This window comes from Ambystoma mexicanum, chromosome 8 (genome assembly GCF_040938575.1).
Source record: "Ambystoma mexicanum isolate Mex_15411 chromosome 8, UKY_AmexF1_1, whole genome shotgun sequence".
Lineage (NCBI taxonomy): Eukaryota > Metazoa > Chordata > Amphibia > Caudata > Ambystomatidae > Ambystoma > Ambystoma mexicanum.
The window spans coordinates 242,201,245-242,215,094 of record NC_090929.1 but is presented as its reverse complement, the minus strand read 5'-3'; positions in this window follow the sequence as shown (position 1 = coordinate 242,215,094).

Here is a 13,850-nt window from a genome sequence, read left to right as displayed (position 1 = left end):
TTTGCAATTTCGAATTTTGGGCGCTGTAGCAGAAATGATGAGAACAGACATCGGTAAAGCAGCAGAAACGACTCTTCCTGAAGCGGCACAACGCCTCTCTGGCAAAGCTTACATCTGCCCACATCCTGCTATGCCCTGCAGATTGGCACTGCTTGTGCCAGTCACTGTTGCTAGGAACAAGCGTAGTTTTAGAAAACGATTACTAGCAAAGAAATATAATGGATCCACAACAACCAATGACATCTTTGAATGCTTTGGCGCTGTGAAGCACACGGCAGAGATGAACTGAAGTTCGACAATGTAGCTATAAAATAGAAATGTGAAGGACCGAAATGTCCTCAGTTTATGAGGGTACTCGTGAGTTGACCAGTAAAACATAACTTCAGTGTACAATTGCTGATATTTGAGAGAATGTTTAATAAAGTAAAACTGGAGAGTGCTAATTGGTAGCATGACCCAACCAGTGAACTAATGTAATATGTATGTTACATTCTAGTGTTGTTCAGCTCCAAACTACAGGATAGAAAGTGCCGGCCTCCAAATTTTACTTGAGCGCACCTCATTTAAACCCCACCCAATATTAGCTGACAAGTTGCCCGCTTCCATTGATGACTCCTCCAGCCAGTGCTGTTTTCCCCCCTGCATGCTGGGACTTGTAGGCCAATCGGTAGAATGGGAATAAACACACTACACATTCTAGCGTGCTATTGGAAACACAAATCAGGACCGCCTCGAAGTGTCACGCGTGGAACTGGGAAACTTGGCAGGGCAGGGTTGGCCCCTTCTTATTTATAATGCTTCTATATGATGTGTTAAAAGCAGGAGACACTAGAAAATACATGTTAATAACAGAAGACCATACTGGCAAGGAGCGGATGCTGCAATTCACAGTTAAAAGAAATGCTGGTGCTGGTCAGCCAGGTCTAAGAGTCAGGGCGCCTGCATTTTTCCACAGAGGAAAGAAAGTGCTGATGCCACTCACACAACCCGTTTTCTTAGAAAGGACTCGAGCTTCCTTCACTCGAGCAGCTGCGTTCAGGTTGCCTTGATGGTTGGAATGCAAGGGCGGCATTTACCATAGAAACGGTACAAAGACAGAGAAACCTGGAGCAGAGAGGACATTGGCGGTGTGAGCAGCAGTTGCACCGGGAATAGCACTGTAAGCACTGGGAAAAAGCTTATGCAGAGCGGCTGATGGGAGACTTGTTGCTTTTGGCGATTTTTCTGGCGCGCGCCACACATTGTTACAAAATGTAAGAGAGGGAAATGGGGCTCTGAACTGAGAATATCTAGTTGGCCTAGAAGCCAGCAATGCAATGGAATGAAATGGCCCACTCACAAAAAATAAATTACAAAACTCCTCCACAGTAGTACCCAATGAGGAGCTCCCTAATAGGATTTGCTCCAAATCAGCAGTTTTATAAGAAGCAAGTTGGGTGCCTGGCTCTCCATTTCCCAGCTACTGGGTAATTTCATTTTTGGGCTATGTTGTGCCATCTTTTGCGGACAATTGGGCTATTTTGGAGCTACTTTTTGCTGCAGATCTGTTTGTCCTCCTGAGGCTGCATTTCTACAAACAAGCACCGACCCACCCAAAGCCCATTCTCTACATCTCCCACCTCCACTCTCTCTAACCCTCTCCACCTCACTCCCACTCTCTCTACTCCTATCCACCCACTCCTACCCCATTATGTGAGCTGGTTGTGTTTTGTTTGGGCTGCTTTGGGTTTCTCTGCTTTGTTCATATTTTTCTCCCCTATTAACTTCCATCAACTACCCACCAGATACTAACACCCTACCCTACTCCCACCCTGCTATCACACAAAGACCCTCTCTTATCCCACCCACCCAAACGTCACTTTCTCTACCCTCACCCACCCACCCTACGCCCATTCTCTCTACCGAAAAACCTACTCTATCCACCTCCACCCATCCAACCTACTCCCACTCTCTACCCCCACCCCCTGTATCCCCACTCACCATACCCCCACTGTCTCTACCCCCACCCACCCTACTCCCATTCTCAGGAACCCATTCCACACACCGTACCCCCACTCTCTATAGCCCAATGCATCCAACCCCCACTCTCTCTACACCAACTCTCTCTCACCCAGACCCGCACTCTTCCTACCCTACACCTTTTATTCCCCCACATACCCTACCCTATCCTACCTCCTCTATTCCCCATCCACCAATCGTCCACCCTCTCCCTATCCCCTCTCCTCCTTCCTCTCACTGTCTTGCTTTATTTCACACCCTCCCACTCTCACTCTTTCTCGCTCATATTTCCTCTTGCCCATCATCAGTGGCATGCTCTATCAATGGCTTCCTCCCCTATTCCCCTTCTCATTCTATTGCACATGTGCACTCCTTATCTCGTGTCCCTTTGAAACGTTGCACTCTCCTCCTTGCACCCTGGTGCCTTTAAATCCAAAATACAAAGTACAGCAGTAAACGCCAAAACTATTGCCATTGCCAATGCTTGTTTCCTCTTGTCTCTCTCATAAGGTCCCATCCCAAAGTCCTTAAGTCTTCTAACTAAGCTACTGTCTGTCCAGAGAATTCTCGAAAAAAGCTTCCGAGCCATCCTTCTACCCAGATGGTTGGACTTACCACAGGGTCCTGTCCCCTCAACCCTGAATATTTAAGGTTACTAGACGAGTCCATGTCATCAGGAACATCAGACCTCAATCACAGGATTAAATATCTCCATCAGTTGCATGCTGGGAATTGCAGTCTTTTGTGCTTTCAAATGAATACATTGGACTAAAGTAAAACTAAATGAATAACACAGCCCAAGACTGTAGTACAGTGTCTCTGTGGCATGGGCTCACCTGGTAACCTCACCCTAGGCGCTGTCACTTACCAGTCCCTTTTCTTACAGCCCATCGTCATAATGTGTACACCTAGGGGGAACTTGCCAACTAGGGAAGCGCTTGATTTGATCAGTGTCTTTTGCATGGCCCTGCTGGGCAGTGAAGACTCGTTCTAAGAGGAAATGATCAGGCTTGAAAAAGTCAATGCGAGCATTAAGAGAGAGATGAAGAGGAGTCTGATCATCCCACGTGACTGACGCTGGCAAAGATGCGCGAGCCTGAATGTCAGGTCGACATGAATTGATCCAGAGCGTCACAGCGCAATATGTACTGTGTGAAGGATTGCGAAATCAGAACTCGCAGAGCGAGACGCCTTCATGTGTTTAAATGGCAAATCTAGGACAGATGCCGAGTCAACGATGGAGAACTAACGGTATGAGACGGCCGCTGCTAGGAAAGCAGACATGCAGCACTGAGCTCATAGAGAACAGGCTTACTCAGCACAGCACTCCCACCTCACAGAGCTCAGAGCTCATTCTGCAGAAAGCAGACAGAGCTTATTTTGCACAGGATAGAGCAGCCTTAAAACAAGATCTCAGACTGGACAGAGCTTACAGCTCACAGAGCTAACAGAAGACACTGCTGACAGAGTACATGGTCCCTGGAAGAGAAGCCACTGAACACAGAACTGACACACAGCTCAGGCAGCACAGACCTCACAGAACCAGAGATGGAAGTGGAATATAAATCATTGATACGCCAGTTTATTTGCTTTTTTACAGAGTGTACCTTTAGTTCAAGGGCTCTAGAAATGCGTCTTTGAGGTTTTATAGAATCAGCTCAGGCCAGACCTTCAAAAACTGCCAGCAGTAGAGTAACTTTGCTGAAAATGTTGGGGGGGGGGCATGACAACTGAAGGAAAGGGGTGGTGTGAAGGGAGGGCGGATGGTGGCTCTGAGGGTTGGTTTTGGCGAAATTGTTAAAAAAAAAAAAGGTTGAATGGTAGATTTGACTGAATTCGGTCACCACCATTAGTTAGAAGCCGAAGATACCGAACATGAAGAGCAGAGGTTGCAGGGGTGGCCCCCTCCACCCATGTGCGGTATTTTTGGCTTTGGCGGTTGCTGGGGCGTCCCCCGCTTCCTCAGCATTGGTGGCAGGGGACCCAAACAAAAAAGAAGAAAAGGGACGCTGCAGCGTCAGATCCGACCCACGTTAAAGATCTGACGTTGCAGGTTACAGGAGAGTCAGCGGGTGGAGAAAAGGTAAGTGGGGGGGTTTATGGGTGTACTAGTGGTTTGAGGGGACATGGGTTTGGTTTTTTGTACCGAGGTAAAAACGTATTTGCAGCAAAAATGACTACAGTTAATTCTGCCGTGACTTTGTACGCCGGTCAAACAACCTAAATCCCTGAGGGATAACACTAACTACTACACCACAAGAGTCCATTGCTGATGCTCTGTTATAACTTTCATAAGACTGGAGGCGTATCTTTAAAATTCAATTGGGCCCCCACACATTTTCAGCCAGCCTGCCATACACCCAGTGACATAACATAACATTCACAAACTTAAATCCATTAGAACATACAAACAATGCATTATTTATCATTCATTCAGACATAAAAGTCAACACACATATGCTTGCACACACTCTCACTCACACACAAATGCACCCAGCACCTCCACTGACATACACTGTGTGCACACAACATTTATATGTACATTTACAATAAAACATGGAAACAGTGGCACAATGTCCACTGAGCAGACCAGACTTAATCACCCCCTGATAGCTGAAATTCTGGGCTATGTTGACTTGACCTAGCTGAACTATAAAGCCGTGGCTGAAAGGACCAGATTCAATGGAATATCAGCAATTTGTCAAATTTGTCCTTTCATTCAAAGGCAGAAACCATTGGTAAATGCAGTGCAGTGAGTGACCAAGTATGATTTGTATATATGTTTAAATGTCATATATTCCCAAAATTGGGTTCTGCACGGCACCTTATATGTCTACGTACTGATAAGATTGTTTCTACAAGATTTTCACTGATTAAAATTAAGGTATGTTTTCCTGTGTTCAAATGGCTCCAAGCAGTGGAATACCGAGCCGCAGAGTCGCAAGCGGGTGGTCAAGCTGCTCCCCCATAGCTCTTTTAAGAGCCAGACCAGGATATTTGTCATTGGGACAGCTCTCCCATTTGGAACCTCAAAGAGGATGCGCAACGGCAAAAGTGTCCCGCTGGCAGGACAATTTCATTGTCCTGGCAGCAGGACACCTTACCCGCTCTGAATGGTAGAGAGGTCCCGCTGCCAGGACAATGTCCCAAGGAGCGCCGGGCAGCAGAAGGTCCTCACGTTGCTCTTTATCAACAGAGTATTACAATGTGAGCCATTAGGCACTGATGGGAGGGAGAGGGATACTATTAGGAGGGACTTTTGTCCCTTTAGAAATGTGAATCGGAGGGAGTGATCAGAAGTGAGAAGGGTGCATCATGTTGTATGCTTTATGAAATAATGACTATGGCTTTAAAATCCAAGGACGATTTATTGGGCTCACATTAATCTGCATGATGCTATTGTGACTTTGCATGCAGAATGGGGAGAATTAAACTAAAGCCATACTCCCATTGCTCAACATATTTGTATGAAAATGTATATAGTGAATGGTCAGTTTTCTATGAAAGGCTGGTTTATCATGTAATGTGGACCCCAAATTCCATTAGTCTCTCAAAAGTGTTTCTTACTGAATCACAATAAGACACGATTCAAATTTAAAAATCTGGACATACTTATGTTCCCATAATGCTTTTTGCTTTTATGAAAATTTCCCAGGATTGGGTTCTATGAAGAGATATTTTATTGTGTGACCTGACCTGACTTAGGGCTGAATTGTAAGCGATATTCAATCAACACTAAGCTAAGTCAATGCCTAGTCTGGGATGCTGAGGAAAACCCTTATTGATGTATTTTTATGTCCAGTTCAGTACTCTGGATGACAACCCTTGTATAACACCCCCCTCTTAGAATCCCCCTGACCCTACTGAGCCAAGAAGTAGGTTTGTTTTGCAAATTAAAAGGTTTATTTGAAAATTTAAACAATATATATATATATATATATATATATATATATATATATATATATATATATATATATATATATATATATATCACACTTCTATGAATAAATTGATAATGGATATTACACTTGTGAATATGAGCAGTAATCAGCAAGAGGTAACTTATGAATAGGAACAGAAGAATAAGGTGGGAAAGAATGCTTTATATGGTTCAAGGAAACGCAATGATGAATGAAATGCAGTACAGAAGATAACTTGATATGGCTTCAACAAAAGACAACGTAATCACTTTTGCTTGACAATTCACTCCCCCCCTATGCAATGTAAGAAATGGAAGGAGAGCACACAGTCTTCAAGAATCCCAACAAAATGCAATACGAAATGCAGTCCCCCCCCAGCAAGCTTAGAGGAAAACAGGTAGAGGTTTGAAACACAGGCCCAAAATGCTTTTAAATGTGATGGCAATGGATGGGAAAATGAGCTAACTGATTTTAATTCCCTCTAGAGATTCAGGATGAGGGAGAGATACTTTATATTAGTTCAGGCTCACTTTAGCAATGCTCTATGCGTAACTACCAGGTTGCAAACGGATTTTAACAAAGGAAAGAATGCAGCTGCTATTTTGACAAGTGGAGAAATTGAGCCAAATCACAAATCGTGGTTAATTTTGCAAGTGCGATAATCGCGATTGCGGAAAAAGTATAAGGATTAGGAAGTCGGTTCTAGGTTCGTTGGAAGGCCTAGAATCACAGCTTTTAAAATGAAAGTTAAATTTCGTTCCTAGCCCAAACGGTTCAAGAGATACGGACGAGTTAATAAAGGTAGATTTTGGGATTTAAAGTAAAACTCAAAATGACAGGTGACAGTTGGCAGCGTTAGGATGACAGATGACAGGATTACTAGGAGGCAGTTCTACTTAGGTTAAAATAGTTTGGATTAGATTATTTTAACTAAGAGATTGGGTTCTGCACAGTTCTTGCGGATACTCACTCCTAATTTTGAAATGAATGGGCCTCGTCACGGATCTGGTCAACTGGACTGGATTTCGGTTCTCTCTGCTCGGCGGGTCAATCAGGCACCGGTTCTGCTCACAGCGATCCGGATCTCTGGTTCTGCTCACAGCGGTCTGGGTCAGCTCTGCCCTGCTGGTCTAGCCTCTCTGGATACGGCGGGTCAATCAGGCACCGGTTCTGCTCACAGCGGTCTGGGTCTCTGGATCTCTGGTCTGGTCTCTGGCAATTGTTCTTGGCAAAAGAATTCAGACAGCTCGCCCGGCTGTGGAATAGTTTGCAAATGACTTTAAGCATACTGAGGCCTGCTGAGAAGAGTTCTCAGTTTGTGGGTTTAGGCCCTTGCTTTAAGTTCTGAAGTAAAGTTCTGGTCTTTGAAGATTGATGGATGTGAAGTCTGGAGTCTCCTGGCAGAGCGTCCCGCAGAAAATGGAATTGAATGTCTCTACCTGTCCCAGCAGTCTCTTTTTATGTGTTTTGAAAATGGGTGTGTGCCTGGGCCTAGCTAAGCCTGCCCCTCTCTACTTGTCATTGGCCCAATTCTCCCCTCTCCCATGATTGGGGGAATTGGGTTGTGAGTCAGAGTGATGAGGTCTGTTTATGGGTCAGAGGATCCTCCCCGGGTCAATTTGCCCACAAATCTATATTTGATTCAAATACATATTTTCCAGGTACACAAGTGGTTGACATTACATGCACATATGGCACCTTGCTTAAGGTAGTCTCTGTTCCGCCTCTGGCGTTTCTATGAGCTTACATTCAGGAATGGCAACTTATTTTCGATTTTAGTGGGTTGTGCAATATGGGATTTTCATCAAAAATTATACAAAGGTACATTTCCCTTCCACATATATCCCAGTAACTTTCCATGTCTCTAGTTTAAACACATTGTCTACAATATTCATAATTAGCGGGGTTTTGCCCCAGAACATGGTACAAATTGGAGTTTGGACTCAAATCGTGAGGGCATTTTTCAAACTAAGACTCTCAGAGTTGTACATTTCTGTCATTTGGTTACAATAAGTTATCACTATTTCTATAAAATATATATTTGTTGCAATTCCACTCCCCAAGTGTTTGGGTCCGCCTCCAGAAGTCTGGGTGGGTCAGTGATCAAATGTCTCTCCTTGCTGGCAGAGGGCTGTTGACAGGAAACACTCAAAATTAACATACCCCATTCAACAGAAAGAGCCTTTTGTGTGGGCTCCAGCAGGCTGCCTGGAAGTCTCTCCTCAATCAATCAACAGGGTCATGTGATATCCTGCCTCCTGGTGTGGGAATCTCTGAGGTGTTAAGAGTTCTCAGCCTCTTGGCCTCTGGGAACAGCAGGTGGCTAAGATTTTCAATTAACCAACAAGCTTTGAAGTCCCGGCCCCTCTTGCAACTCCTAAATACAGTTTCCCTGTCAGAGTTTAGACCGCTAGCGCTACCTTGGGGAATTTGTCGGTACTGCATCCATTTTTGATTTACTGCATTTCAATAGAGTTGTCTTTTGCTTGATAGTATAGGACCCTTGCTTAACATTGTTTTGATGGCATCCTTACAGTAGAGTGGTGATGTGGAACCCCCCACAGAAGGTTGTATCTTTGGAGTGGTCTTGTGCCAACTGCGCAGTTCTCCTATTATGGCGTGAATGTGGGCGGCGATAGCTGATCCCCACATCCACCCAGTCTATTGATTTAGTTTGTTCGGGATAGAATAATGGGCGGCGACAGCTCATCCCCACATCTACCCAGTCTATTGATTCAACATGGGTCAAAACCCTTGACAAAACCCCCCCGCCCGACTACGCTTTGATTCAAGTCGAGGGGAAGTCGGGTGCAAAGGAGGTTTTGAGCCCTTGCGCTGGTATGTCCCCATTATCTTCTTCCAATTCTGTAGATGGCACAGTTCAGCATCTTTTCCTCCACCCAGTTGGATCGATCGGTTCTCCTCGCCGGTCCTGATGGGAATATTGGGCGGTACCCCGGGCCCCATGGGTCTCTGCTCCCGGTCTCCGGATCGTCCTCCTTGGCCAGTCTCCAGGTTTTCTTTCTACTAGGATGACAAAGGAAAGCGGCAATATCTATTCGTAGACATTTCTTCCCCACCATTGATATAGTGGGGTGGCATATACATTTTATAGTCAAAACATTTGCGTTCTTATTTTAACAAAAAACAAGATACAATTATAAGACATTTTTTTTCCAAATCATAATATTTTAGAGACTATATGTGGGATATTTTGGGGTTGGAATTGAATTACTCTGGAGCAGTCCCCTCTGGTATTGCAGAGGACTCCTCCAGTTGTTGCAGAGTGTGCCCGGGATGGCAACACTTTAGCTGATTTATATGTACCCACTTGTCTTCCCCCTCTGCCGAACTGCATTTGGGGATGCGGATCTTGTACGCTACAGTGGAGATCTTGTCTATAATTTCAAACAGTCCCTTCCATGTAGGCAAAAACTTTCGCTGTTTTGCCTGGTTCCTTTGGAAATTGTATAGATAGACCCGGTCCCCCACAGTATATTCCTTCCTGGTGGTCTTCAGGTCGTAGTGGGTTTTCATGCTATCAGCTGATCTTTCTAGATTCCGCTGAGCATAGGCAAAAGCATGCTGAAGGTATTTCCTTAAATTCTCCACATACTCGTGAGTTGTGGAGGCATTTATCAGTGTCTGCTCTTGGGTCCTGTAGAGCAGATGCTGGGGAAGCACCATCTTGCATCCGGTCATCAACTCAAATGGTGACATTTTAGTTGCAGTTGAAGGGGTAGATCTGATGGCCATTAGGACCAGAGGTAATCGGATATCCCAACTTGGCCCAGAATCCGCCACAAACTTTTTTAATATGCTCACAATGGTTCGGTTGTATCTCTCCACTGCTCCAGAAGAAGCTGGCCTGTAAGCAATATGTAGCTTCCTTTTGACCCCCAGTATCGCCCACATCTTTGTCATTACTTCACTGGTGAAGTGGCTACCCCTGTCTGACTCAATCCTTTGAGGTAGACCAAAACGGGAAAAGATGTGGTTAATCATCTGGGCAGCTGCTGTTTCTGCCTTGCAATTTGGGGCTGGGAGACATTCCACCCACTTGGTAAACAAGCATGTAACGGTCAACATGTACTTGTTTCCTCTAGACGAGCGGATTACAGAGCCTACAAAGTCGATTTGCAAATCTGACCATGGCAGTGTCATCCTCCTCTTTTGGAGGGGCGCACGGTGTGTGAGGGATGATGGCTGAAATTGTGCACACACAAGACACCCCTTCAAGTATTGGTCGAGGTCCTGCCCCATGTGTGGCCAGTATGCAACCTCTCTTAAGATTTCCAGTGTTGTGTGAAACCCCCTATGACCGGCGGTGGCCGCATCATGGGCGTGACTTAACATCAGGCTTCGGAATGCGGTAGGGACCACCCACTGATCATGGCCATCTTGGGATTTACTTACCAACAAACCGTCTTGGATTCGGAACCTTTTTGGACATTTCATCAACACAATTAGGTCCTCTTTCCCAATGTAATCGGTATCAGGGGAAAGTTCTCAGGGTCCTCAAGGTGTTGGTAAAACTTACCAATGATTGGATCCCCCTTCTGATCTGTAATTAAATCAGCATCAGGGGTTTCCTTACTCCATTGTGCAGTTGAAAGATCATTGTGAGCATTCGTCTGGGACCTAGTGATAGCAGTGACCTGAATTTCCCCCAAACAGGGACTCTATTTCTATTAGATCCCCTTGGATGGCCCCCGGTTTTTGCCAGCTGATCAGCTAAGTCATTTCCAGTTTTGTCTGGTCCCTCTACTTTGGAATGACCCTTGATCTTTTTCCAGTAGATGGTCATCCCATTCGATGTGACCAGATCATCAATATTTTGGATTAACTTCCCATGTTTCAAGGGTTTGTTATTAGCACATAACATGCCTCTGGTTTTCCAATTAACGAGGTGCTCCACGAACCCGTTCCGTACATTATCCGAATCTGTGATTATGACCAGTTTGTGGAGTTGATGTTGGACAGCAGTGAGAATGGCCTGATGCACAGCCATCAATTCTGCCACCTGACTACTTCGGGCACCAATTTTGTATCCAGCGGAGGGTTCTGGTGACTCATTCACCCATGCATTGCCTACGCCGGCCACCAGTTCTTTCTCCCCGTTGTCGTCAACATGGTACGAGCATAGACAGTGGGCATTCCCTCACACTTGTCTTCTTCAAAGACTTTGTGTGGGGAATTAATGTATGCCTCCATGTTGTCCTTGATTTTTAGACTTTCGTCCTCGAGACAGTTTTCTCTGGCACAATCATGCAAGTCAGCCAGACCTTGCGCGAGGGGACTCTTCTTGTTTTGGCCATATCTGACCTCCACAGGAAAGCCTTGCATTGACAGAATCCAGGAAGTAATTCGGGAATTACTCACATTTCCGGCCCGGATTCTGTCACTTTGGAGATATTGCAGAGGCTGGTGTGGAGTCTCCACTATGATTTGTTCCCCCTGGATAAACGGGCGGTAATTCTTCAATGCCCACACCGGTGCCAGGAGTGCCTTCTCACAATCGTTGAATTTTTCCTCCACAGAGGATAAAGTTTTGCTCGCATAGGAGATTACTTTATTGACCTTGTCATGCTTTTGGTATAATACTGCCGTCAAGCACGTATTAGAGAACCCTGTCTCCAGGAAGGACTCCTTGTTTCTGACAGGGTAAGCTAGGCAAGGTGCTTGCGAGAGGCTTCTTTTGAGTTGTCTTACTGCCTCGGATTGTTCTGGACAACATTCCCACTTGACCACCCCCTTCAAGAGATGAATCAAGGGTCTAGTGATCTCTGCGTAGCCTTCAATGAACTTTCTGCTGTAATTAGTCAGTCCAAGGAGGCTCCTTATTTCCCGCAGAGTTGTGGGGTCTTTCAGCTTCTGAAGTGCTTCCACTTTCTTTACTTGGAGACAGAGGCCCTGAGGAGTAATCTCATGCCCCAAGAAATTAACACGGGTTCTACACCACTGTGCTTTCTGGAAGGAAAGTTTTGCTCCGGCGGCCCTCAACTGTGTCAGAACATAACGGATCTCCGCTATGTGTTCCTCCATAGATGAACTTTTGATGAGGACATCATCTACATACGCCAGGTTACCCCTCGCACCCAGGTCGGGCATGGCCTTATGTAGGAAAATGTTGAATTCATTGCCGGAGTTGAGGTATCCGAAGGGAGTCCGGGTCCATGTGTACTGCTGGCCCCCAAAGGTAAAAGCCAGTTTGTATTGGTCCTCCCTACTGACAGGCACGGTCCAGTATCCATTGGTCAGGTCTATTGCAGTGAATACTTGTGACCCTTGAATCTGGGCCAGCCCTTGGTCAATGTAGGGCAGAGGCCATCGGGAAGTATGGACCCGTTTGTTGAGCTCCCTAAGGTCGGCACAGAGTCTCCACTGGCCGTTTGGCTTCAATATTCCCAGCACCGGATTATTGAAGGTGCTGTGTACTGGACAGATTATTCCCCGGGACTCAAGGTTCTTAATTATTTCAGTAAGGGACTCCATGGATGCGAGAGGCAAACGATATTGCTTCACAAACACTGGAGTCATTCCAGGGTCCGTGAGAATGGTTGTGGTGTGGATGTCGGTGCGACAACAGTCATATGAGTCTACCGCAAAGAGATCTTGGAAATCCAAGAAAACTTGTTTCAACTTTTGCTTCTGTTCCAGAGTCACACAGGCATCAGCTAGGTTGACCCTCTCTTCCACCATCTGCCTGAAGCCGGGAAAGACTTCTGGTTTGGCTATCTCAGCGGCCTCCTCCAGCTGGGTGGAGAAGTCCCTTGTCAGAGTGCTGATTTGGACTGGAGGCTTCAGGTGAGAAAGGCAGCCCTCATGGACCTGGAAAATCACCTCATCCCTCCTGAAGTCACAAGTCACATCTTCCTTACCATAAGGGCAAGAAGTGTACACCAGGAAGTTCCCCCCATGCCGGGTGAAAATCCTGTCTGGTGTTGTGTTGTCATCACTGTCACTGTCAAAACAGTCCTTGGGGATTGGTCCTAACAGTTAATTTCCTAAATCAATGGAGAAATGTCGGTCATCAACCGCCATTCCAATAATGGTGCCTGCGGCTAGAGTCATACTCTTTAAGTCACTGTTATCCACCTCTATTGGAATGGTGTTATGTTCTATGTTGACTAATGGTGTTGGGTTTACCCCTAACCCTTGCTGTTGGAGAGAAGCATTTAGATGAATGTAAGCATTAGGGTTTTTCAATTTTTGTCCTCTTTTAACTTTCAATTCCAGAGAGAATTGTCGGGTCCTTTCTGGGATGGTGACTTCCTCTTTAATCTGAATTTCAACTGCATAAGGTAGCAATTGAGCTGACCTAAATGCTTTTTCTGAATCATCAAAGCCCATGGGATTATCCGCTAATCGGGACCAAGCTTTGAAGTTTATTAGGTCCAAACTAATGGCGAAGCGATTGAGAATGTCACCGCCTAAGTAAAAGGCGGCAGTGACATCTCGCACGACCCAAGAATTATGGACTATGTTCTTGTTGCCAATGGAGATTTTGAGCATACACCTGCTTGGCAGAAGATGTTTGGAATTAGGTGCTTCCAGGTCCATTTCCCATTTGTCTATCAGTTTGAATGTGGGAATGGCTGGATCTTTTGGGAGTTGGCGGAACATGGCTTCGCTGATGAAGCTCTTACCATTGTTCACACACACTCGAGCGAGAACAGAGTCCTTCCCATCATTTAACTGAACAGGGATGAACAACTGCTCTCCAATTTGCTGAATATCAGCCAGGCTCTGAGCTGATTTCACATCTTTCTGGACTATAGGAGTGGGAGTTTCTGATTGTGGATTAGTAAAGAATTTCAGGGTGTTTTCTTCCAGTGTGGAATACCACCTTAAACTGGAAGGAAGGTTGATTTTCAGAAATAGAGAGGACCCCCCATCACCAGTCTGTTGTCCTACTGCTATTACTGTCAC